Source organism: Canis lupus, chromosome 19, assembly GCF_003254725.2.
Source record: "Canis lupus dingo isolate Sandy chromosome 19, ASM325472v2, whole genome shotgun sequence".
Taxonomy (NCBI): Eukaryota; Metazoa; Chordata; class Mammalia; order Carnivora; family Canidae; genus Canis; species Canis lupus.
Genome location: NC_064261.1, coordinates 39,221,276 through 39,244,608, shown reverse-complemented (window position 1 = coordinate 39,244,608; position 23,333 = coordinate 39,221,276). Strand labels below are relative to the sequence as shown.

General features: G+C 36.4%; 1 protein-coding gene across 16 annotated transcripts in view; it reads right to left on the bottom strand.

Annotated features, from left to right (window-relative positions):
• R3HDM1 (R3H domain containing 1) overlaps positions 1–23,333 on the bottom strand; it is a 196,520-nt gene that overhangs the window by 130,033 nt on the left and 43,154 nt on the right. The window contains exon 2 of one of the 16 annotated variants that reach the window (XM_035702251.2): positions 12,836–13,086. The exons of the other annotated variants lie outside the window; for them this stretch is intronic. The gene's annotated coding sequence lies outside the window, so the exon portion shown is untranslated. The remainder of the gene's footprint in view (positions 1–12,835; positions 13,087–23,333) is intronic. 16 annotated transcript variants of the gene reach the window in all.

The window sequence follows — 23,333 nt, the reverse complement described above, 5'->3', positions numbered from 1 at the left end:
CTAAGGGCATGTGGAGGTCATGAAGCTATGGTATAGGGTGGCATATCATGTCTTTGTCATAACAGATAGGAGTCAATTTAATGCGCCACTCTAATGTAATACATTGTTATACAGTATGTAAAAGTGATTGAAAAATGTATATGAATTTGTAAGTTTCTACAACAGAAAGGCAACTCAGAAAAAGTTAACAAATGTTGGTATTTATTAAGTGCATACATCTGAGTACCTACTGTTACTGATATTTAAAAATGGTCTCAATCTGTTTCAACCTAAAAGAGATGGATATCTGTGCTCAAAATTAATATTCAACTTTGAATAAATATTCTTGTAACTGCTAACATGTTATTAGGAACAAATCAGAGATCTGATTACATGCAACTTCTGTGCTACCAGGCAGCCAACTAAAGATAAATACTTGTATATATAATAAAATCTTCAGAACCCTATGAGAAAAAGGTTGGCACCCACTTGGCACCATAAGCAAAAAGGAATCAAAGGTAAAAATAAAGACAGTAACCTAAAAAAAGAAACTATAAAAGTACAAGGAAATATAAGAAATATTTTTATAATTATTAGGAAGGGGGGCCCTTACCAAGCATGACATGAAAATCTAGAAGCTCTCAAAGAAGTATTAATAAAACTTACAATAAGGTTTTAATATTTCTGTGTGACAAAGTATAACAAAGAGATTAAAAGGCAAATGATAAAATAAAAACTATTTCCAACAGAATGGGTCAAAGTCTTTAAAGAAGCTTTTATAAATCAAAAGAAAAAAAAAAGAGATATGGGGAATAAGTAATTTACAAAAGAAACACAAATAATTACCACCAAAACCTAATATTAATGTATATAGCTTACCACGTGCCAGGTATATTGTTCTACTACCTCCATAATTAATAAATTTAGAACTCACAACAATTCTAAGTAGGTCCTGTTTTACAGATTAGGAAACTAAGGTACAGAGAAATTAAGTGATTTATCCAAGGTCACATAGCTAGTAAGCGTGGGGAGTATGATATGAGGCAGGGCAGATAGATGTGCCACTACAGAATCTTACCCATAATGCTCTATCATCATTCATATGTACCAAGAGGAGGGGCAATATGTGTTTAGAGAGTACCTTTACTCCAAGAGTTCTTATAACATGCATTAACTCCCTTAGCATTGTGTTCATTACACAAGGTAAACTTACCCTTTACACATGGATAGGAGCTATCTATTGTTCTTTGCTGCACAAAAGACAGCACTATTAACTTCATATTAGTGGTCAATAAAGCTAATCACTACTAAAATATCAGAACTACTGCGTAGTCATCCAGTTTCTCTTAATCTCCCTAACTCTTGTAATCATAAATATCAAATGATGTAAATCTCGTTGGCAATAAAGATTCAGTTTGTGGCTAAGGAACAACGTGAAGCCTAGGAGTTAATAAATGATAAATATGCACAGTTAAGTACCTTCCTCTAGGAAACAAAGCACGACAGAGTTAGGATCAACATTTGAAAAGACAGACTAGTCATATGCAATCCATCAGTGTGTAGTTTCTCTAGTCAAAATTTCAGATAGGATTTGTAGGAACACAAATACAATACTGCTAATTCAAAGGATCATTTATTATGCCTGGGGTTTAATATTTGGTTGTATAGCACCAGAGAACTGAAAAGTTAGACATGCACAAAAATAGTCTTGGTTCACATGATAAAAATCGGTTTGCTCTAGGTTAACAAAATATTTTTAAAAAATCAATTAATTTTGTTATGAGGAAGAAATCTGGCTCCTACAGATAAAAATTAGGTACTCTTTACATGAATATTGAGGGAAATAAGAATTACATTACTGAAGTTACCTGAAACAGAATTTGGCAAAGCACACTGCATTTTTCTTCCCTTATGACTACTGTTCAATGTAATTTCATTCGATGAACACAGTGCTTAATTCTTCCTTCAGACTAAAACATGTCATCAGGCAGGTACATTTATAAAATAAACCAAGCTGCACAAGACCAACACGTACCAGCTTCTCCTCTAAGGTTAGCAATCAACAACCAATTGGTCAAAGGACTCTTGTGAGAAAGGCAAGGAAAATGGTTTAAGCTGTATTTAGAAAGAATGAAAATTCACATTCTCAGTCAGCCACTTGAACAAAAATATAAGCACCAATATTTCAAAATGCTGAATAGCTATTTAATTTATAAACAGTTACTATCATCCAGAAATTTAATGAGGAATCACAGAAAGCAACACAGATGCACTATGTATTAGCTATGTTTTACAAGAGCAAAGGAGAAAGAACTACCTTGACGTAGTGAAGTTAGTTAAACCCAAGAGAGATGGTTAGCAATGACATTTATCAACAAATATATACATTATTATTATTTATTAATATATAATTATTTTAAGATGCTATTTTTTTTAAAGATTTTATTTTTTTTATTTTTTTATTCATAGAGACACAGAGAGAGAATGAGAGGCAGAGACACAGGCAGAGGGAGAAGCAGGCTCCATGCAGAGAGCCTGACGTGGGACTCGATTCAGGGTCTCCAGGATCACGCCCCGGGCTGCAGGTGGCACTAAACCGCTGCGCCAGGGCTGCCCCTTAAGATGGTATTTAAAGAGAAAGGAAAGAGGTGGAAATATTTGTGGTAAGCTGAAGAATGGGCACAAATAACTTATCAGTTAGTCTTACAAGACTATGGAACATTAAGAGAAGAAACGATACAGAGAGGTAAGATGTTACATGAACATGTTGCATTCTCAGTGGAGAAATGGAGAAGATAGGAGAAAGAAGCCCATTTAATGGAAAGAGAGTGTATGTGCCCAGGTTGAAGAAGACAAAAAAATCTGGTGATACCTAGAGGTGGTAAGGGAATGGAGAATGGGAACTGTCAGCCACTCTGAGTTCACTTTAGTAAACAAACTGATCTCAAATGAGGTTTAAATTCCTCATATCTTACAGCCCAGCACTTCTACTTCTAGATCTACACACTAAAGACACACATATAAGTGCATGAGAAGCCATGTACAAAAATATCCACTGAATTGTTTTATTTAAAAGTAAAGAATGGGAAAGACCAAATATTTACCAAAAGAGACATAGATTTTTTTCTAAAGCATAAGTACTGTAGTATACTCCTACTGCACAGTATGAGAAACAATTAAAATAAATGAACTAATAAAGCTGTATCAGTTTAAGTCTCCAAAAGAATGTTAGAATGTTTAGTGGAAAAGTAGAATTATCTCTACAATACAAGGCAACTTACATAAACATTTAAAAAGACACACAAGCATTGATGGTAAAGGTACAATCTATTTCATGTAATTCTCTCAGGGAAAGGAAAAGTTTTCAAGGGAGATAAAAAAGGGACTTCAATCATGTTTTTATTACTATTCTATTTCTTAAAAAAAAACAAAAAAAAAAACCGTAGCAAATGTAACAGAAGGTTAGCACTGCTAATTTTGAGTAGTAAGTGCTGAATGTTTGCTATAATGTTCCTTTTTTTGATCTTGACATTTTTCATTAAAACATGTTCTAAAAGCAAACAGGAAAATAGCATCAAAGGGTGGATATATTTGAAGTTAAGATGTTTACTCTTAATCTCATGAGGGAAAGAAAGCCTGAATAAAAGAGGAACATATTTTAAGAGAAGCCGCAGAAAATTATTTCACTTATAATTATAGTTGGACTCTGTTCTAGCAGGGAACATGTTATAAGAATTGTGGTGAAAAATGACTAGAGCCTAGACAAAGGACTGAGAGATGACAGCTGAAACGGAAAAGAGACTTCATTCGTTCGTTCCAACCTTCTGATTAGGTACTATGTGCAAAGCACTGCTCTGACTGTTAAGGATATAGCAGTGAACCAGGCAGACCAGACCCCTTTACTCAGGGTGCTGACACTCTACACCAGGGAAAAAAGTCAACAAGGTAATTACTGATTGTAATATGTGCTCTAAAGTCAATAATATTAACATCAAACTCTAAAATACTTATTATTATTCACAAAGCACTATTCTTAAAGCTCTCACTGCATTAATTAATTTAGTCATCATAATAACTCTATCAGGTTAGTGCTCTTATTATCCCAATTCTACAAACAGGAAAGTGAGGCGGAGAAAGTAATCAGCTTGCCCAAGGTTGTGAGACTGCTAAATGGCAGAATCTGAATCAGAATCAGATGGTTCCAGAGCCCTTGCTATAAGCCAAGAAATGCCTCTAGAAATGAAGAGGTTAACATAACAAAGTAACTACCTAGGGGAAGCCAGCCAGGCACAGGAATGGTCAGGGAAAAGGTGAGGGCTGCGATAGCTGGAATGGTAATGACACAACACAATGAAGGGGTAGGTGGTGCTTGCTACCCACGACATAGGAAATATCTGAGGGGGAAAAAAGGATTTGGCACAGAACAATCATTTCAGTTATGCACAGAATGAGTTTAAGGTGCCTTAGGACATTTAGGTGGAGAAATCTAACAGGAAGTTGGATGACCTGGAGCTAAGGAGAGGAGGCAGGGCTGATACTATTTATTTGGGTAGAATCACTGTATAGACAGACAGCCTTGAATTATCAACATAGATTAAATTGCTAAGGAGCCACCAGCAAGACAAGAAGTGGGCTTGGTATACAATCCTTAGGGCACAACAAACCCTTAAAGGGAGGAGTAGGGAGGTGGAGGAATAAAAATAGTCTAGCAGACTTGAACAAAGCGAGCAAAAGATGCAAAGTTAGTGGAAGACTGTCAGGATGGAAAGGGTGTAGGCCAAAGAGAAGCTGTAAGAGAAAAGAAGGGAGAGAGAGGCTGGAGGTTTAAGAGGAAAAGAGAGTAAGAATGAGAAGGAAAATCTGCAGTGGAAAGAAACAAACAAAAAAAATGGGGTCAGAAGCACAAATAGAGACATAAACCTTAAAAAGTATTCATTGGTCCTCAGAAACTGAAGGGAATGTGGCAGGAAACTGAGATCAGTCATATCTAATAAACACCTTTCCTATTTTACCCAGAACAACACTTGCTAGAAGTCAGGAAGCTGGCATGGCTGTGGGGGTTGAGGATAATAGCGCATGAGGATAAATCCTGGAGAGAGTCTCTAAGGGGAAGCTCATTAAGGCTGACGCCTAAATCCAGGACTACTGAGGCACAGTTCTTCAGAAGACTACAAGAATGAGGGTTTCTATAATTCTGTACCCAAGGTTAGTGTAATGAGAGTTATTTAAATGACACAGCTCAGGTGCAACTTGGCAAAAAACAGGCTAAATATTCTTTCACAGCCATTCCAGATCTGACTTTTATATCACTGTGTGGTATAGTGCTTAAAAAGCCTAATAAGGCCATGGGTGTCTGGATGGCTTATTGGTTAAGCATCCAACTCTTGATTTCAGTTCAGGTTATGATCTAAGGGTTGTGTGACTGAGTCCTGTGTTGGCCTCCCCACTGGGGGTGAGGGGTCGGCTTCTCTCCCTCTTTGCCCCTTCCCAAGTCCACGTGCTCTCTCTAAAAAATAAATAAGATCTTAAAAAAGAAAAAGCCTATGAAACCAAATCAAAACACAAGTCAGAAATTGTGAAAGCTAGAGTACTAAAAGAATTTTCTATATATCTTTTTTTTAAAATTTTTATTTATTTATGATAGTCACAGAGAGAGAGAGAGAGAGAGAGAGAGAGAGAGAGGCAGAGACACAGGCAGATGGAGAAGCAGGCTCCATGCACCGGAAGCCCGATGTGGGATTCGATCCCGGGTCTCCAGAATCGCGCCCTGGGCCAAAGGCAGGCGCCAAACCGCTGCGCCACCCAGGGATCCCTCTATATATCTTTACATAGAAAGGGCCCTAATTTGAGGCAAAGCTAGAAGCTAAAAAAATGTTTTCATTAGTGAAGCAAAGCAGCAGAAAAGGAGGAGATAAAAAGCTTTGTAATGCCCAGAGATGGAGCCCAGAACAGAAGACTCTAGAGAATAAGGTACCCTGAGGACTAATGTTGGATGCTCTAGGAGATGGAACCTTGGGCAGGGACATGAGCAAATTTATAGCAAGCACTACCAAAACTGGTAGTGGGCCAGAGAAGGACAAAATTAGAACAGTATTAAAGCTATTCAGGAGCTCCCAGGAGATACCTTGGAGAATCCTGGGGTAACCTGGTGAGATTCTAAAGGCATTTAGATGTTGGGAGATGAAGGCAAGAGACAATGCAATAAAGTGAGGTCCATTAATGTAACTCTGTACTTGAAGGCTTTATTAACTATCTCTTAATACAGTGCTAGTGAGGATAAAACGTCTTTTGCCTTAATTCTAAACCTATCATAGTTGGGATTAAACTGGGAGCTCCCTACTTATGTGTTAAATGTAGGACTGAAATAGATGAGTTTGTAATAAGATCTCCTGGCACTTAACAAAATCTCTTTTAAAGACTACAAAGAGGAAAAAAAGACTGGTCTTACCATCTGATCATGCTTTGGGAAATAAATAAAGAACATTTAAAGGTTTAGATCCTTGGAAATTGGGCACAGATAATGAGGATGAGAGAAGAACTTAAGATAATGGGGATGTAAAGAGAGAGAATATAGATTTCTATTCCATACTGAGTTTGGATAATTATAGTTCATTCTTTAAATAGTGTATTATCTACTTACAGATGCTTCTAAGCAATGGAACTAGTTAGAGGGAACTGGTTGGAGGGAGAAATATCATGTATTCAGTCTTGACCTCAAGTTTTCTCTTCTAAATAAGGAAGACCATGAAAGTAAATTATTTACCTAATACATAGCACCAAAGACAATATTAATAGAGAATAAAATACTGTATAATAAAGAATTTGGCTGGCCTTTGTCCTTGGTTTCTGGGAGGTAGCTTCTAAAGCCTTGCCATGGGAACGTCTTTGTTACTGATGGTAGGTCCTGATAGTTCACACTAATGAGGTGACTCATGGTGGGGCCCTAAGTTGTTTATGCTAATGAATGATCCAGGATGGGTACAGGTCACACCAGAAAGACTAACCAGGTAATTAGTAAGTTGAGGTTTTGAGCCATTTGATGACAGCATGACTTCTTAGAAGAGAAGGATGGGTGGGAGTTTGAGTTCAATTGCATAGCCAATGGTTCAATCATTCACAGCTATGTAATGAAACTCCAATAAAAACTACGTATGCTGAAGCCATCTAGCTCCCCTGGACGGCAACATTTTACACACTGTCACATATCACTGAATGAGAAGATAATGCATCCTAACTCCACAGAGAGAGGGCAGGGAAAGCTTTGCATTTGGGATCCTTCTAGACCTGGCCCCATGAGTCAGTCTTTCCTTTGTCTGGTGCTGACTGCATCCTTTATAATAAAACTCTATTCTAAGTATAGCACTTTCCTGGGTTAAGCTGTTCGAGTGAATTATCAATACTGAGGGGATAATAGGAATCTTCAAATCTGTAGCCTGCTGGTCATAAGTGAGGACGGGCTGGTGTCTGAAGTGAGAGTAGATTTGTAGGGGACTACTGTGTCCTTACTCTGGATTAGCTGGTATTAGAAGTCACTGCAATTTTCAACCTTTTGCATTGTCTAGTCTCATTCATTACATCCCTTACTAATGTATTTTTTAGCGTATCTGTAGTTTATAGTTCATGAATAAAAGCGAACATCATCATGAACATAATTCCAGTTTCTTTATTCAGCCATTTATAATGTCATCAATGAGAAGGTATATACTTTACACAGACTATGCCAAGTGTTAGGCTATCCCATAAGAAACCTTTGAGTCTTTGTGGTATTTTAGCTAGACTGTGATGTGATGATGTTCCCTTTACTCCTTCGGAATTCTATTTCACTTTTTTTTTTCTGTATAACTAATATAACCAAATGAATTTACCTCCACGTACTTTTTACCCACGACTAGCATTTCATTCTTACCAGAGGATCACAATGAAAATTCTTTGAAGGCCTTGAAAGTATTAAGCTCTGTCATCAAAGAGTCTTCGTAAAACTCATGCTGGGCTTCTAGCACATTTATCTAATCCACCCAAAGGTTCTTTGATGGATTAATATATTTTATCAACATGTGAAACTTCATATTCTCTCTGGCATTTGAATCAGTAGATCTAACATAACCCATTTCTTTCTTACAAAAAAAGTCTGTTTCCTTTATAGGATTTTAATTTAGGTTACAATTGGCAGACATTCTGTTTTATAACTACTAATGTGCCACCGTTCATTTCTTGAACTGCTGGCTACATTCTTTCTAACAAAGGATCATAACCCTCTTTTCAGAAAGCACCTAGGGATTATGTTCGGTGGTAAAAAAAAGTTCAAAAATGTTTTATTTCTTCTTTTGGTCAAAGAGCATTTCATGGTCAGTAAAAATAGCTTAAAAACAGCTTGAGGTAGCACAGGTGTTGTCTTTCAGTTGCCCTCATCTACCTTCGGACTCTACAAAAGGATGTATACAACAAAGTGCCAATACTTTTATAGCTTGAGGATGCTGCTACGAGGCATGAGTGAACACCGCTGAGACCTTCATGGTCTCTAGCATTCACACTATACGCTGAACTTGTAAAATGAGCAGGAGAAAATTTCTCTTTAAAACACCTAAGGTTCTGTCCAAATTTAATTGGTTCAACTGTCTATGGCTTTGCACAAAATGAATAAACTCAGAATCTAACACGTTTCAGATCTGATTTTTTTAATGTCTTGCATTATTTCCTAGCTATGTCTAACATATCAAATTGTTTGTTAATACATAATAAATTTATTGCTTTCTTTACAACCATCTCATTGGAGCTCAGTGGGGGCATGCAGTCCTGAATTATTTTGGCATTCATTCTTGATCTATTAAAGGCTGTAGTTTAACTAGCACTTTGAAGGTACTGCAGTAACAGAACATTCTGCTGTGTCTCTCTAGAATTCCCGTGTTGTGGCCTGACATCAGATGTGCTTGGTTTTCTGTCACTGGGAATGTTCAAATTACTCGGAAAAAAAAAAAAAAACAACCCACATGATTTTCATGGAAGTGCTTGTTGTTGAAGGAGGAAATCATACACCCTTCTAAGCATTTGAAAATAAACAGAAAGAAAATGTTAAATCCACATGGTAGACTGAGTAATGATTTATAGACACCACGAAGCAGTAATTCTTAATTATGTTTAGACCATCAGAGGATCTTCTTGAGAAGGATTTTTTTTTTTTGCAGAAATGAAGCACTCAGACACGTGTATGTTCAGAGACATTTTTGCATGTGGTTTACAGGGTTTCCTGGTTCTCCAGAAGCATATATGTGACTCCTAGTTAGCAATTCTTGTTTTATATTTTACATAGTATTTAGTATTTTATATGCATATTGTATATAGAATATAAAACATAAAATATATATAATATATAATATATAATATATATATTATACACACACACACACACACACACACACACACACACATTCCTCATTCCTCCCCATCACCCAACCCATAAACCTTGCTCTGGTCAAGTAAGAAAGTAGGGCTGGGTCAAGAGACATTAACTGGGCTTTAGGCTTTCCTCTAGTTACTAAAGCATTTCTGTGGAATTCTATGGCTTAGAGGATCTTAGTTTGAAAAAATAAAAATCACTATATTCATTTTATTAAAGATAACTTGTATCAATCAGAATAAGGGTTGATTAGCTAGAGGTGTGATAACAAGGTTTACAGAGACAATGACTTTTTGGTCCTGTTTCACCTCCTGCCCTGTGCCCCACAGGACCAGGTGTCTGATTTAACAGCAGAGATGAGAACTATAACAAGCAGGGCAACAATCAAAAGAACATAGAAATGACAAGTGCTACATAATTTAAGAGGACAAATATATGTGACTATGACATTTAACTCTGTCTGACAAGATTTTCATCTTACATAGCTTTCTTTGCTTCTTAAACATATATAACTTGTTAACTGAAATTTTCTTCCCTGATAGTTCTATGCTATTTATCACAAAACACAGTATTATTTAAAATATACTATGCCTTCATCAAATCGCCATCTTAATTTGCTTTACAAAACAAAGCAAACACAGTATGATGATAGTTGCTAGTTCTGTGATTATATAAACAGGTAAATGGGGATCCCTGGGTGGCTCAGTGGTTTAGCGCCTGCCTTCGGCCCAGGGCATGATCCTGGAGTCCCGGGATCAAGTCCCACATTGGGCTCCCTGCATGGAGCTTGCTTCTCCCTCTGCCTGTGTCTCTGTCTCTCTGTCTCTCATGAATAAATAAATAAAATCTTAAGAACAACAACAACAACAACAACAACAGGTAAATGTTAAATCAATTTTTGTTGTTCAGAATATTTTAAAAAAACTGAGACAAGATAGAAAATCCTGAGGAAGACATTTTAAAAATCTTTAAAAACATACATGGGGCTTCTGTGTACTATTTTTGTGGGTTCCTGTAAATCTATAATTATTTCAAGGTAAAAAGTTAAAAATGAAAGAAAAAAATCCCAGCATATGTCCAATGTAATAAATTTGGAACATACAAAATGGCATAAAAAAGCCACATAGGTATAAAAAAATACAAGTTTACCATACTATGGAACACAATTATGATATTGTGTTAATTATCTTGAAAAGTAATTTTAAAACTGCTCTCTAAAAATCTTGAAAAATTAATAAAAAAATTATTTAAAAGAAAAAGAATTCCCTAAACAGTATAAATGTGTATCTTTGGAAAGCATAATTTTAAATGATAATTTCAATATGTGATCATTTCAATCCACTTGTAAGGCCTGAAACATAAGTTTCTAAAAATTAAAGAAATTGAGCAAAGTGTAAAATTTGCTTATCTAAATTATATTTAATTATCCATTAATATGTTTTAGAAAGCACAGAGTTTAAATAATATAAATTAAAATGCAACTAGTAACTCGTATTAATTAAGCAAAAAAAAAAAAATTTAAAAGTCAAGTGCTGATCTGGTTCCAATGAAAAATGAAAAACCATGACAATGAAATTTGGAGTAAAGCTTGGACAAGGAAAGACCGAAAGACCTGAGGGTAGGTTGGAAAAGTGAGCAAAATGCTGAGAGGGACGGAGAAAGAGAAGGGCAGTCAGGGAGACTGGGAGAGACAGAAACAGGGTCAGAGAGGTAGGGAGAGATGAGGCATGGAAGAGGAAAGGATGGTAAGTGCCCAAGGATAGGAAAGGGGAGAGGACAGAAAGATAAAGGGAGAAGGGGCACACTGAGAGCCAGAGACAAAGGGAGAGGGACAGATATAGGCCAACAGAAAGGGAGAAAAGGGATAGAGAAAGACAGAGAGAGGGAGTTATGGAATTGGCTAGACAGGGACTGGGAGGCAGAAACAGAGAGGGAGAGATCAGGGAGAGGGAAAGTCTGATGAGCAGAAAAGGAAAGAAAGACAGGGACAGATACCCTGAGACACCAGACAGATGGACAGAAAGGGAGAGAGATGGAGATAAAGTGGAAAAGACCAACGGGCTAGGGGAGAGGAAAGACGGAGAGGAACAAACACACAGGAAGTCTCTCTCTCTCTCTCTCACACACACACACACATACGGGGGGGGGGCAGGGGGAGGCAGAGAGATGCAATTAGAAATCTAAAGAAAAAAAGAGTAAAAAAGAGGAAAGGTATGAAAAAAGTAGAATGTGACAAAATATGGATGAAAGCAGTTGTAGGCAAGAATTCAGAGTACATGCTGTTTAGTTTTTTCTTTTCTACTTCTCAACATAAAACTTAAAAGAAACCCTGAAGCTTAAAAGAGGAATGATGAAATTCTCCTGGCATTAGGCTGAAATAATGTATCTGATAAAAGACCCTAATTTTATTAATAGCTATTAATATTTTCATGATCCTAATTACTTACACAGTTGGGAATGAGAAACAAAAGAAAGAGAAGTAATGGTATTCAGCACTGATAATAGGCAATTTAGTGATTTTCCTTCTGTTTCCTCTAAAAGAAAGGAGTTATTTCTAAGATCAAAATAACTTTCACATGGGGGGGGTTTGAAAATATCATAGCAATTCCATATACTGGTAAAATTTCAGCTAATTCTAAATAAAAAGCAAGCAAAACTCTAAAAAATCTTTCAAACGAGCCAGTTACACACTACTAAACATATCTTAGTTATATCAGTATATTTCACCTATATGGTGAGATTCCTGCTTTGGAGAATCACAAAATATCAAATGTCAAAATTTAGACAGTAGGATTAGAAATAAGATAGTTCTTAAAAATTACATAGTTTTATTAGCATTAGCTCTTTTGCAATGTGGTATGATTTTGCTAATTATAGGAATAACAGATTCAGGTATTGCTCTAAGTACTTTAAAAATTATTCTACCTCTTTCCCCAAAAAAGGGTACAAAAAATTAACATCAGCTTTGAAAGTTAAGGTTTTTTTAGTTCCTTAATTTCTAAAAGAGGAATCTCATCTACACTGCATTTGTTTGACAATGAAATTTTTAAGATTCAACAAGCAATACAGCATGTCTGTTTAAGATGAATCTGAAAGAGAAATTATTTCTCTGACAATTTGTTCTGCTATATATACAAATAACAAGGAGCATATAGGCAAACTGTTCAATCAATACAGTACAAAGAGTTACCACAAATTTCGGGGGTTGGGGAGGAGAAACTTGTAGTACAGATAAGAAGTAAATGACTCCTACTCCCCATTCTATCAACCTAAACAAATAGATCTTTGCAAAAATAAGCAAAAATCATTTTTAAAACATGCTCTCATTTTAAACCCGGTAAGGATTTTACCACACATGCCCCTAGCAAAATTATGGTACTAAGTGACATCAAGAATAACTCTTCATATATTTGATTACCTTTTGTACATATTTAGCATATAAACGAAGAGTCACATACATACCTTCATTGTACTGGTGTTCGCTTCATCATACAGAGTGAATGAAGATGTACTTTCCATAGTATCTGTAAACTGATGCTCTGCATTGCTCCTCTACAGAGCTCACGGCACACACAGCCAGCTGATTAGTCAGGCATTAGGAGAGTGCTGCTAGAGCAGTCTAAAGCACTTGCCGAGGACTCAGAGACAATAGAAAGTCAACAGCTGTATGTTGTGATGTCAGTAACACTCTAGCCAGTCACCACCCAGAATATCTGAAATGCATCAGAAGCTATATTGAGCTCTTCATTAGCAATTCAGAAGCAATGATGCAAAAGCCTATGAAACTGTGAATGTGCAAAGGCTGTCAGGGTTTTTGAGATTTCTCACTCCTAAATTTTCTTGCACACTGATTCCTGACCTCATACTGATGAAGAAAGTTTAGATAATTATCTTTCTCTTGAATTCCCTAAAACAAACTGTATAGATTCATTGGCATGGTTACTCTATCAGCTTTTTAATAACTCTCTTTGACACTTTTAGTATCATTAGCGAAAAGCCTATAAAAAAACAAAGACAATCTGCCTACACAAGCTGATATCCCATGATACTTTTGCATCTTCAAACTGACTTAATTGTCACAAAGAAAACGCATTAAGAGCATAATTCCTTATTTGTTAACTTGTTTTTGCTAAAATTAAAATGAGCTTGCTTATTCTGGCAAGAGCATTACTTCTTCACACCAACAGATGGAGACAGCAACAGAGCTGAGATCAGAGGACAATTCCGCCTTGTGTCAGATGCTTGTTGTCTAGAGGAGCTCAAGTGGTGGACTTAGAAGAAAAGGAATCAACGGAAATCAAATTAAAAAACAACACCAAACCCCTTAATATTCAATACCTAAGAACAGACACACAAAATAAAATGAAGAAAACAGAAAACCAATTGTGTCTGTTGGGTAAAACACCAAATAAGCAGACAAGAGTGTTTTTTAAATTATAACTATTGATTTCTGTGATAGCTGGGTAAGGCACGTCCCTGTTTCCCGTTCTGTGAAACAAAGCTAATACTTTCTATAAGCATACAGGAATCTTGTACGGATCCTAATCAGACAATGCTTATATATTACCTGTACTATTGGAAGAAAAAATGTATACCACCAACCAGACATATTCCTTTTCTCTGCCACTACAAGATTAAGTCTTATAGAGCTGATATGCCCTACAGCCTAACAGATCAGCAGTGCACAGCCACCAAACAGCAAAATAAAAGACATTGTCTTTTTAACTTGGAAATGTTATTCTTTTCTCAAAAATTGGCTGCATATATTTCAGCCCCACAAATAGACTAATAGTTTAAATACACAAAACCTTCTCTGACTATTCAAACAACAAAGGTGATCACAGCAGCTAATATCAGTGATTCTTGACTGAGAGGTTTCACATTAATTTACTTAAAGTTCCTCAAAATACCTACTTTCCCAGTATACAGTCCTTATCATGCCCTGTACTTTGTGGTCTCCAGATATGTGTTTAAGAAGTAAAAATCAAGCCTGAGTATCCCAAACAAATATCCAAATTCCCGACTTTTCCACAAATGGTTACTGCCTTTATCAATGGGTACAAATGATTTTTTTCTCAGAATCTTTGTTACTTACGAGAAACAAATTCACAGCAGCTTTTCTTAAAAACCATAATAAAGGCTTTTGTTATGCAACAGATGGACAAACTAAAATGCAGAATAATGAAGGAACTTACTTTCATTGTAGCAAAAATTAAAATGAATATTTCTACTAGTCAGAAAGGTCAGGATAAATCCACTTGTATACCTAGATAATACCACATGATTCTACTTCTCTTTGAGCTTGGGAAATTTTTAGACCTTGTAAATTCAAGTAATTATGAATTAGTGAAAAATCATAATAAAAACATTTTAAAATATAGTTTATTACTGTCAAGTAGATTCTGAAGGGAAAGGACTTAGACGTTAATAGTGAACTCCATAGACAATGAACCTTTCATTTAGGAACAACTCATAATCAGCCAATAAGACAAAGCACCTCCAATATTCCTTTTGGATACTCTACCTTTAATTACCATTAATGGATACGATTATCATTAATTAGTAAGTCAGTCTGTCTGCACCCTGTAAGTGTTCAATACAAAGAAACAGTGACAGATTTAGAAACCTTTATGATGTCTTGAAAAGGTGCTTAAAATGCACCAACAAGGTCAGGTAACAAAGGACAACTTTCAAGAATAAATCCTTGGTAAGAGAAAGATGAATTAAAGAATTAAAGAATTTAATTTTTTGCCTGCATCTCAAGATTCGTACTGTACTTCTTAAAATGTTCAGTAACGTCCTCTGCAAAAATGGAGGCACACTTACTCTACTAACACAGTGTTTAACTATAGTTATAAAGTAAAAGCCTAATTCCCAACTGAATTATAGGAACTAGGGCAACTATGGGACTAATGACTGAAATTTAACCGTCTAAATCAAATTACTGACATTGCTGATAACTTTAATCTTTTCAGTGCCTTAGCTCTTATTCGACTTAAGTATCTGACCTTTATAGGTGAACACAACATTTGAACATAGTTCTCTCACTATTTCCTAAGACATTCTAAATAAAAAGAGCAAATGATTACCATAAGCAAGGGACATCTTATAGGAACTGATTTTTTAGAAAGTTAACATATTCTTACAAGTAGAAAATCGTATTTGCTTCCAGTGATGTAATAACAGATTCTTGGCAAAGATCAGGAATATATGACAAAAACCTACTGGATGAAAGTCAGTGAACAAGATATTCTTTGATTTCTGTTAACTTTTAATTACATAGAGTAAAAGGTATGTTTACAACCTGCAGACTCTACCTTAACCAAGTGCCAAATTTAACATCACTCATAACAGGACAGACTAACATGCTTCTTGATGTAATGTAGTAGGAGATAAAAACAATCACCTATGAGATACTCCTCTGAAAATATTTCATCTGAATCTAATCATGAGGGAACAATCAGACAAACTTCTACTGTGGACCATGCTACAAGACAGCTAGCTTGAACTCTTTACATATCAATATTATGAAAAAATAAGCAAAATTATGAAAGACATGACAACAAATATGAAGTGTTATATTTGGATTCTGGATTTTTCAAAAAGCTATGAAAGACATTTACAAACAACTGGAGGGGGTGTCACCTGTATGGTTAGTATATGAGATGAAATTTATCAATATTAAAATTTGGGGGTGTGATAAAAATACATTAGCCACAGAGGCAGAACAAGCAAATATGACAAAATATTAAGAACCTTCTGGTAAAACCAGAAGGTATTTGGATGCTCATTATACTACTATCTTTAAACTTTTCTATATAATCTTTTCTAGCAGTCTTTCTTCCTTTTTTCTTTTTGAGGTAAAGTCTTAATCCACTGTAGCTTTTTTAAAGAATCTGACACATCTTTTAAACTGTGATATTATTTTTATTAGGATTACTTTTTATAATGCTATAAAAGAGGGGCAGGGAGACTATCATAAGGCAATAATAACCTATTAGCAAATATACTATATTTTCCTTTTTAAAACTCCGTAATTTGAAGTAAAAATACCTCACTTTCAAGTATAAAAAATAAAATGCAGAAGACATTATCCTGCTAAGGGAGGGTTCTTTCCATTACTCCATGCCAAAGAATGTGGGTTTCTACACCTCCCTCCACTCCTCAACATACTTCTGTGCTACTGAGTAAGCTAGTCTCTCCAAATGGTATTCTATGCTAGAGATACATTTGAACTCTGGAAATTTCCTCATTTCCTTAAGATTCTGCTACTTGTACTGAAAATGAAATTACAGCAACATAAAAAGAAGAAATTAATTTCCTGTGGCCTATTTTTATTTTTCAGCCAGAATAGCCCCCTCAATAAGGAACACTTATTTCCAACTGTCAATAAACAACAAAAGTACAATAATCTTGAGTCTTGGTTTGGTCAAGACACTTCTATTTATATTACACATCTTTAGTAAAATGCTTTCATTGATTAATGAAATAACTAATAGAATTTTATACATTTGCAATGGACCTCAGGAACACTCTTATCTAGTCCCCACCTTATTTTTTAGTTGGGAAACTGAACCTCAGGAGTGAAGTGACATGATGATTGCCTGTCTCACTGTAAACTGGATAGTAGCATAAACTAGCTAATCAGATTTTTAAAAAAGATTTATTTATTTATTTGAGAGAGGATGTGTGTGTGAGCAGGGGAGGGGCAAAAGAGGCGGAGACAAAGAGAGAGAGAAAGAAAGAGGGAGAGAGGGAGAGAACTCCTAAGCAGGCTCCCTGCAGAGCCTGAAGTAGGGCTCAATCCCAGTACCCCCTAATCATCATCCGAGACAAAATCAAGAATTGGATGCTTAATTGACTGAGCCACGCAGGTGCCCCATTAATCAAATTTTTATAACAACTTTCTGTCACACATTGCTTACAAATGGCCCAACATTAATCTGGCCTAATCTGCTGGCTTCTTTGCTCTCAGTGGATTTGATAAATTGCAAAGGTAGATAATATAAACATGCAGGGATTATGTCCCTCGTGGGATGGATTTCTTTCATCTTGTGAACCATTAGGTTCTCTCCTTGATTGCTTTTCCCATGTCCTGTCCCAACGAGTCTCCAGCTGGCTTATTACTTACATTTAGATGCCATGTAGCATTTTTAACATATGCTGAACCTGATATTTCCTTCCCCAAAGTGAAACTACTGCATGCCTTAGTGTTTCCTGTCCAATTAATACATATGTATTAATGTAATACAAAAATACACAACATGTATTGAATGCTTCAGTAATGATCACGTTAAGATTAATGTCAATACACTTCTATTTGCTACCAAAATCGGAAAAATGTGACAAATGTAGTATGCCAGGTACAAGCAGTTTGCAAATATTAATTTAATTAGACCTCATGATAATAACCCTAAAGGAGACATTATTAGCCCTATTTTAAAGTTGAAAAGTCAGTGGTACAAACAGATTAAGTGATTTGTCTTGGATAGTGTCATACCCAAGATGTGAGGCTGGTTTAAATTCTACAGCCTTTACTCTTGATTAGTACATGATTCTCTTTCTATGTAGAAATTAAGGCTAAACAAACATTGGTTCAATTATGAAAGACCTTAAAAATCAAACATTAGAGTTTAAAATGGAAAAAATTTTAAAGAGAAATAAATCAAGAGCTAAGGGATATATATTTACAAGGCATTCATCTATTATCTCATTTACCACATTCCATTCTGTGGAAAAGTTCAAATCACTGAGATAATTCAGTGTCAAAGCTTAAAGTCAAAATAACTGTGAATCTAAGTTGAGGATAATGAGGCAAAGGAAGTAATAATGTAAACTGGGAGATTCTTATAATCTAGATATAAGATAACTACAGTTGCAGATGAGTGCTACTAAGGAAAGAAAAATGAAGGCAGTGGAGATACATCCAGGCAAAACTTGGCAAGTTATGGACAACTGATGAAATGAGAAAAAATTTAGGGCAACGATCTCCCAAACACTTTAAAACTGGGTAACTGAAAGGACGTTGATGCTACTATAATACGTAGGACATTTGGCATGGGGCAGAATCACTAATGTCTCATCTACCCAAGCTCATCCCTATGAAAATCAAGTAAACAAATTAGCAAGGGAGCAAATAAACAAGCTCAATCATCCTCTTCAACATGTCACACAGAGGAGATTCTAGAGTAGTAAGATATTCCCCAGTCAGGTGAATCAGTATTTTACAACCAATGGGCTATCTAAAGTGCCAAACTCAGAGACTTTCACAGGTAATTATTACAGAAGTAAGGCATTGAGACAGGTAAAAGTAAAGAGAAATGTTCCAGACAGGAATTGGATTCATGACTTTAAAGAAGTATTCATGAGCTATGGATCTAATGGCAAACAGGACACACTTGCCCTCAAGGGTCTTACAAACTTTTTTCTAAATGTTTGGATTCCATTGCATTACCATTATTTCCTTCCTGCATGAATTTCCCCAAGAGGCTTCTTTTTTAAAAAAATATTTTATTTATTTCTTCATAGACAGAGAGAGACAGAGAGAGAGAGGCAGAGACACAGGCAGAGGGAGAAGCAGGCTCCATGCAGGGAGCCCGACATGGGACTCGATCCCGGGTCTCCAGGATCACACCCCAAGCTGCAAGTGGCGCTAAACCACTGAGCCACCAGGGCTGCCCCCCCACCCCCAGGCTTCTAAATGGTGTCTCTCCATGTCCCTTTCCAATTTATCAATTTCTTCTTCTTCTTTTTTTTAAGATTTTATTTATTTATTCATGAGATACACAGAGAAAGGCAGAGACACAGGGAGAGGGAGAAGCAGGCTCCTCACAGGGAGCCCAATTCGGGACTCAATGCCGGACCCTGGGATCACGCCTGGAGCCAAAGAGACACTCAACTGCTGAGCCACCCAGGCGTCCCTCTAATTTATTCTTCATACCACACATAGTCTGGTGAGAGATATGAACATTATTATAATAGTATGGTAAGTGCTACAACAGGGGAGCTAAATGACACTATGGAAGCATCTACTGGGCCAGTGAAGGATCTGGGGGAGAAGAAACAATATGAGCAGGAGTCAAAAGGCATAGGATGAGTAAATTTGGTGAAATGAGAGTAGCTCAGCAAAGCAAGAACTTCAAGCTTAAGGAAGGGTAAGAGTTTTAAAAATGAGGCTGAAGATTAAGTTGGAGCAAAACAGGCAAGGCCTTGTGAGTGAAGTTTAAGAGCTAGAACTCTCACTGTGACTAATTAGGGAGACAATGAAGACAATCAAGTTGGTGACATGAACAGATTTTTCAATTAAAGGGTGACAGCTGATGCCAAATAAATGGATGAGCCCTCTAAGAGAGAGTATAGAGAGAATAAGCAAGGAGTTGAAGGTTGACCCCTGGGAAATAAAAATGAATTCTATTTAGACCAAGTATCAATAATAGTGCAACATCAATATCAATATTAAATACACATATTTTGTGAATCTATTCAGCCTTATTTCAAACAGTGAGAGTTCTGACAGCGAGGCTACTGTTTTGTCAAAATTTATCTGGTTTCCGAGTTCAGGTAATAAGAGGTCAGGTAGCAGAAAGTACCTGTATCTCAAGCCCTAACTGGTTTTTTAAAAAAATGTTTTATTTGGAAATAACTTTAGGCTTGGGAGAAAAGTTGTAAAAATAGCAGAGCACCTGTATATACTTCAGTCAACTTCTCCTAATGATAACATGTTACATAATGATAGTACAATTACTGAAGTCAAAAAATTAACATCGATAGAATATTATAAACTAAATCTGACCTTAATCAAATTCTTGAAGCAAATGAATTCTCCAGTTTCTAATAGCCTTTTAATACCTTTTTCTGATCTAGGATCCAATCCAGGTTCTCACACTGCATTCAGCTGTCTTATCTGCTTCCTCTCCCTTCAATCTGTGACAGTTCCTCGGGCTTTGTCTTTCATGACCTTTACACCTTAAAGGCACCCAGTTATTTTACAGAATGTCAATTTAGGTTTGCCTTATGTTTTCTCATTAGAAGATTAAATTAAGATAATGAATTCTTGGCAACAATACCAGAGAAGTGAAATTACACCCTTCTCAGTGCATTATCAGGGTATACGTGGTGCAGCCATGTTGTCTTAAAACTCCTGACTTTTACCTTGATTACTTAATTAAGGTGGTGTCTGCCATGTTTTACTACACAGTTGCTTTCTGCTTTGTAACTATTAAGTATCTTGTGGGAAGGCATTCTGTGACTTTGAAAACATCTTGTTTCTCATAGTTTTGCTAATTTTAGCATCCACTTATCCTTCTTGCATGCAATAATTATTACAATGCTATTTGCCGAAGGATGATTTTCATTTCCCTCTTTTATACTTATTGGAATTCCACTGTAAGAAAGTACTATCCCTTCTCCCCCTTTATGTTTTTTTTTATATGTATGAATATCTGAATAAGTATTTTATTCTGTGGATTATAATGTAATACCCTTATTTTAAAAATTACTTTCTGGTACCACATGATGTTGCAGGCTCATTTTGTATTTTCTGGGTCTTAGACTCATATAAAACCATTTCTCTAAGGATCCATGCTTCCTTTTTTTCTGGAAATGGTATTTAGAGAGAATCTGGACACTCATGTGCTATGACTAGGGTTTCAGTGCTTTTTGTCCCTCTCAAGAGAAAGCTAGGATGTACACATTCATACATTTATATTTACTTTTGTATATCTGCATTTGTATATGCATTCACTCATGGGTTCATATGGATATGTCCAATTCCAGTGAAAGAAAACAGAGTTCATCCTAGACTATTCCTTTATCCAACAATAAGAAATCATACTTTTGTTATTTATTCACTTAGTTGTTCAAAACTCAGTATACACAAAAGATAGTTTCAGAACCCCTAACCAATACCTCTGTGGGAAAAACATTTACTCCACAGAGCATATTTGTTCTTTTTGTCTTTAGAGTATATAAAGTTCTATTTTTCAAACTTTCTTAATTCCTTTCTGCCCTGCCCAAGTCAGTGTACTTATGTTATTCATTTGTAATACAGTTAAATTCATTTGCTAGGATTTGTATTCTATTTTGGAATCCCCATTTCCACACCCCACCCCGCCTGCCCAAACACACACATTGGGTTGATTTTTATTTTTGGAGGCATGTGAAAAATCACCAAAGTTCTAAGACATACAGAAAAGTATAGTTGGAGACGTGTTGCTTCCTTCTCATCCTAAATAACTCATTCCCACTATCCCCAACCTTTCTACCACATTCCCACCCATTCCCCATAGGAAACCAATTTCATTATTTTATCATTCTTATATTTTTTTGCACAAATACATGTATATTTGTGCACAGATACATGTGTATATATCTGCCATCTTACACAAAGACTAGCATAATACATAGGTATTTCTGTACTTTATTCTTTTCACTTAATTGCACCATAACAGTTCAGATACTCCTAATTCTTTCTTACAGCTACCTACTGATTCAGTCATTCTCCTGTATGGACATTTCAATATTTTGCAACTAAAACACTCCTAAAATGAACAACCTTGTGCATATGGAAGGGTTATCTTTACAGACAATCCCTACAAGTGGGACTACTGTCTCAAAAGTGCACACGTTAAGGGGCCTGTGACTGGCTCAGTTGGAGACGCAAGAGATTTTTGATCTTGGAGTTGTGAGCTCAAGTCCCAAGCCGAACGTAGAGATTTAAAAAAAAAAAAGTATTTTTAAGACTTTATTTATTTATGCATGAGAGACACACAAACAGAGAGAGGGGCAGAGACAAAGGCAGAGGGAGAAGCAGGCTCCATGCAGGGAGCCTGACATGGGACTCGATCCCAGGTCTCCAGGATCACACCCTGGGCTGCAGGCTGCCCTAAATAAAAAAAATTTTTAAGTGCATGTGTTATTTATTTATTAGGAATTGCCAACTGCTCTCCAGAAGTTGGGCGATGCCACTTTGCATTTCCACGAGCAGCATGTAAGAAGTGTGCCTACTTCCCAATAGTCTTACAGAGAATATGCTCTCACTTTTTAATTTTCATCAGTACTGGAATCCCTGGGTGGCTCAGCGGTTTAGCGCCTGCCTTCGGCCCAGGGTGTGATCCTGGAGACCCAGGATCGAGTCTCGCGTCAGGCTCCCTGCATAGAGCCTGCTTCTACCTCTGCCTGTGTCTCTGCTTCTCTCTCTCATTCTGTTTCTCATGAATAAATAAATAAAATCTTAAAAAAAAAAAAAAAAGGAGAATCTGCCTTCAGCTGGGGTTGTCATCTTGGGGTCCTGGGGTTGAGTCCCGCATTGGGCTTCCTGCTTGATGAGGAGTCTGTTTCTTCCTGTTCTCACTCAAATAAATACATACATACATACACAAATAAATACTTCATTTTTATAAAAGATTTTATTTATTTATTCATGAGACACACAGAGAGAGGCAGAGACATAGGCAGAGAGAGAAGTAGGCTCCATGCAGGGAGCCTGATGTGGGACTTGATCCCGAGACTCCAGGATCACACCCTGAGCTGAAGGCAGATGCTCAAGCACTGAGCACCCAGGCATCCCAATAAAAACTTAAATTTAAGGGTCATAACACTGTGAGTTGTCTATGTCTTTCCCCCATTTTTCCATCATGTCTTTGGTCCTTTGTCTCTCAATATATTTTTTGGCCTTTAATTATTAAGAGTTCATAGGGCAGATGGGTGGTACAGTCAGTCAGCTGAGTGCCAGACTGGTTTCTACTCAGGTTGTGAGCTTAGGGTCATAAGATCGAACCCCACATGAGGCTCCTTGCTCAGTCTGCTTGGGACTCTTTCCCCTTCCTCCTCTGCCTATCACCCCTCCTTCCAAGCCCATGCACACTTGTGCGCTCTCTCTCTCAAATAAATAAATCTTAAAAAACAAAATAAATAAAAAGCCTTTACTAGGCTTTTGTCTGTATATGTTGACAATATTTTC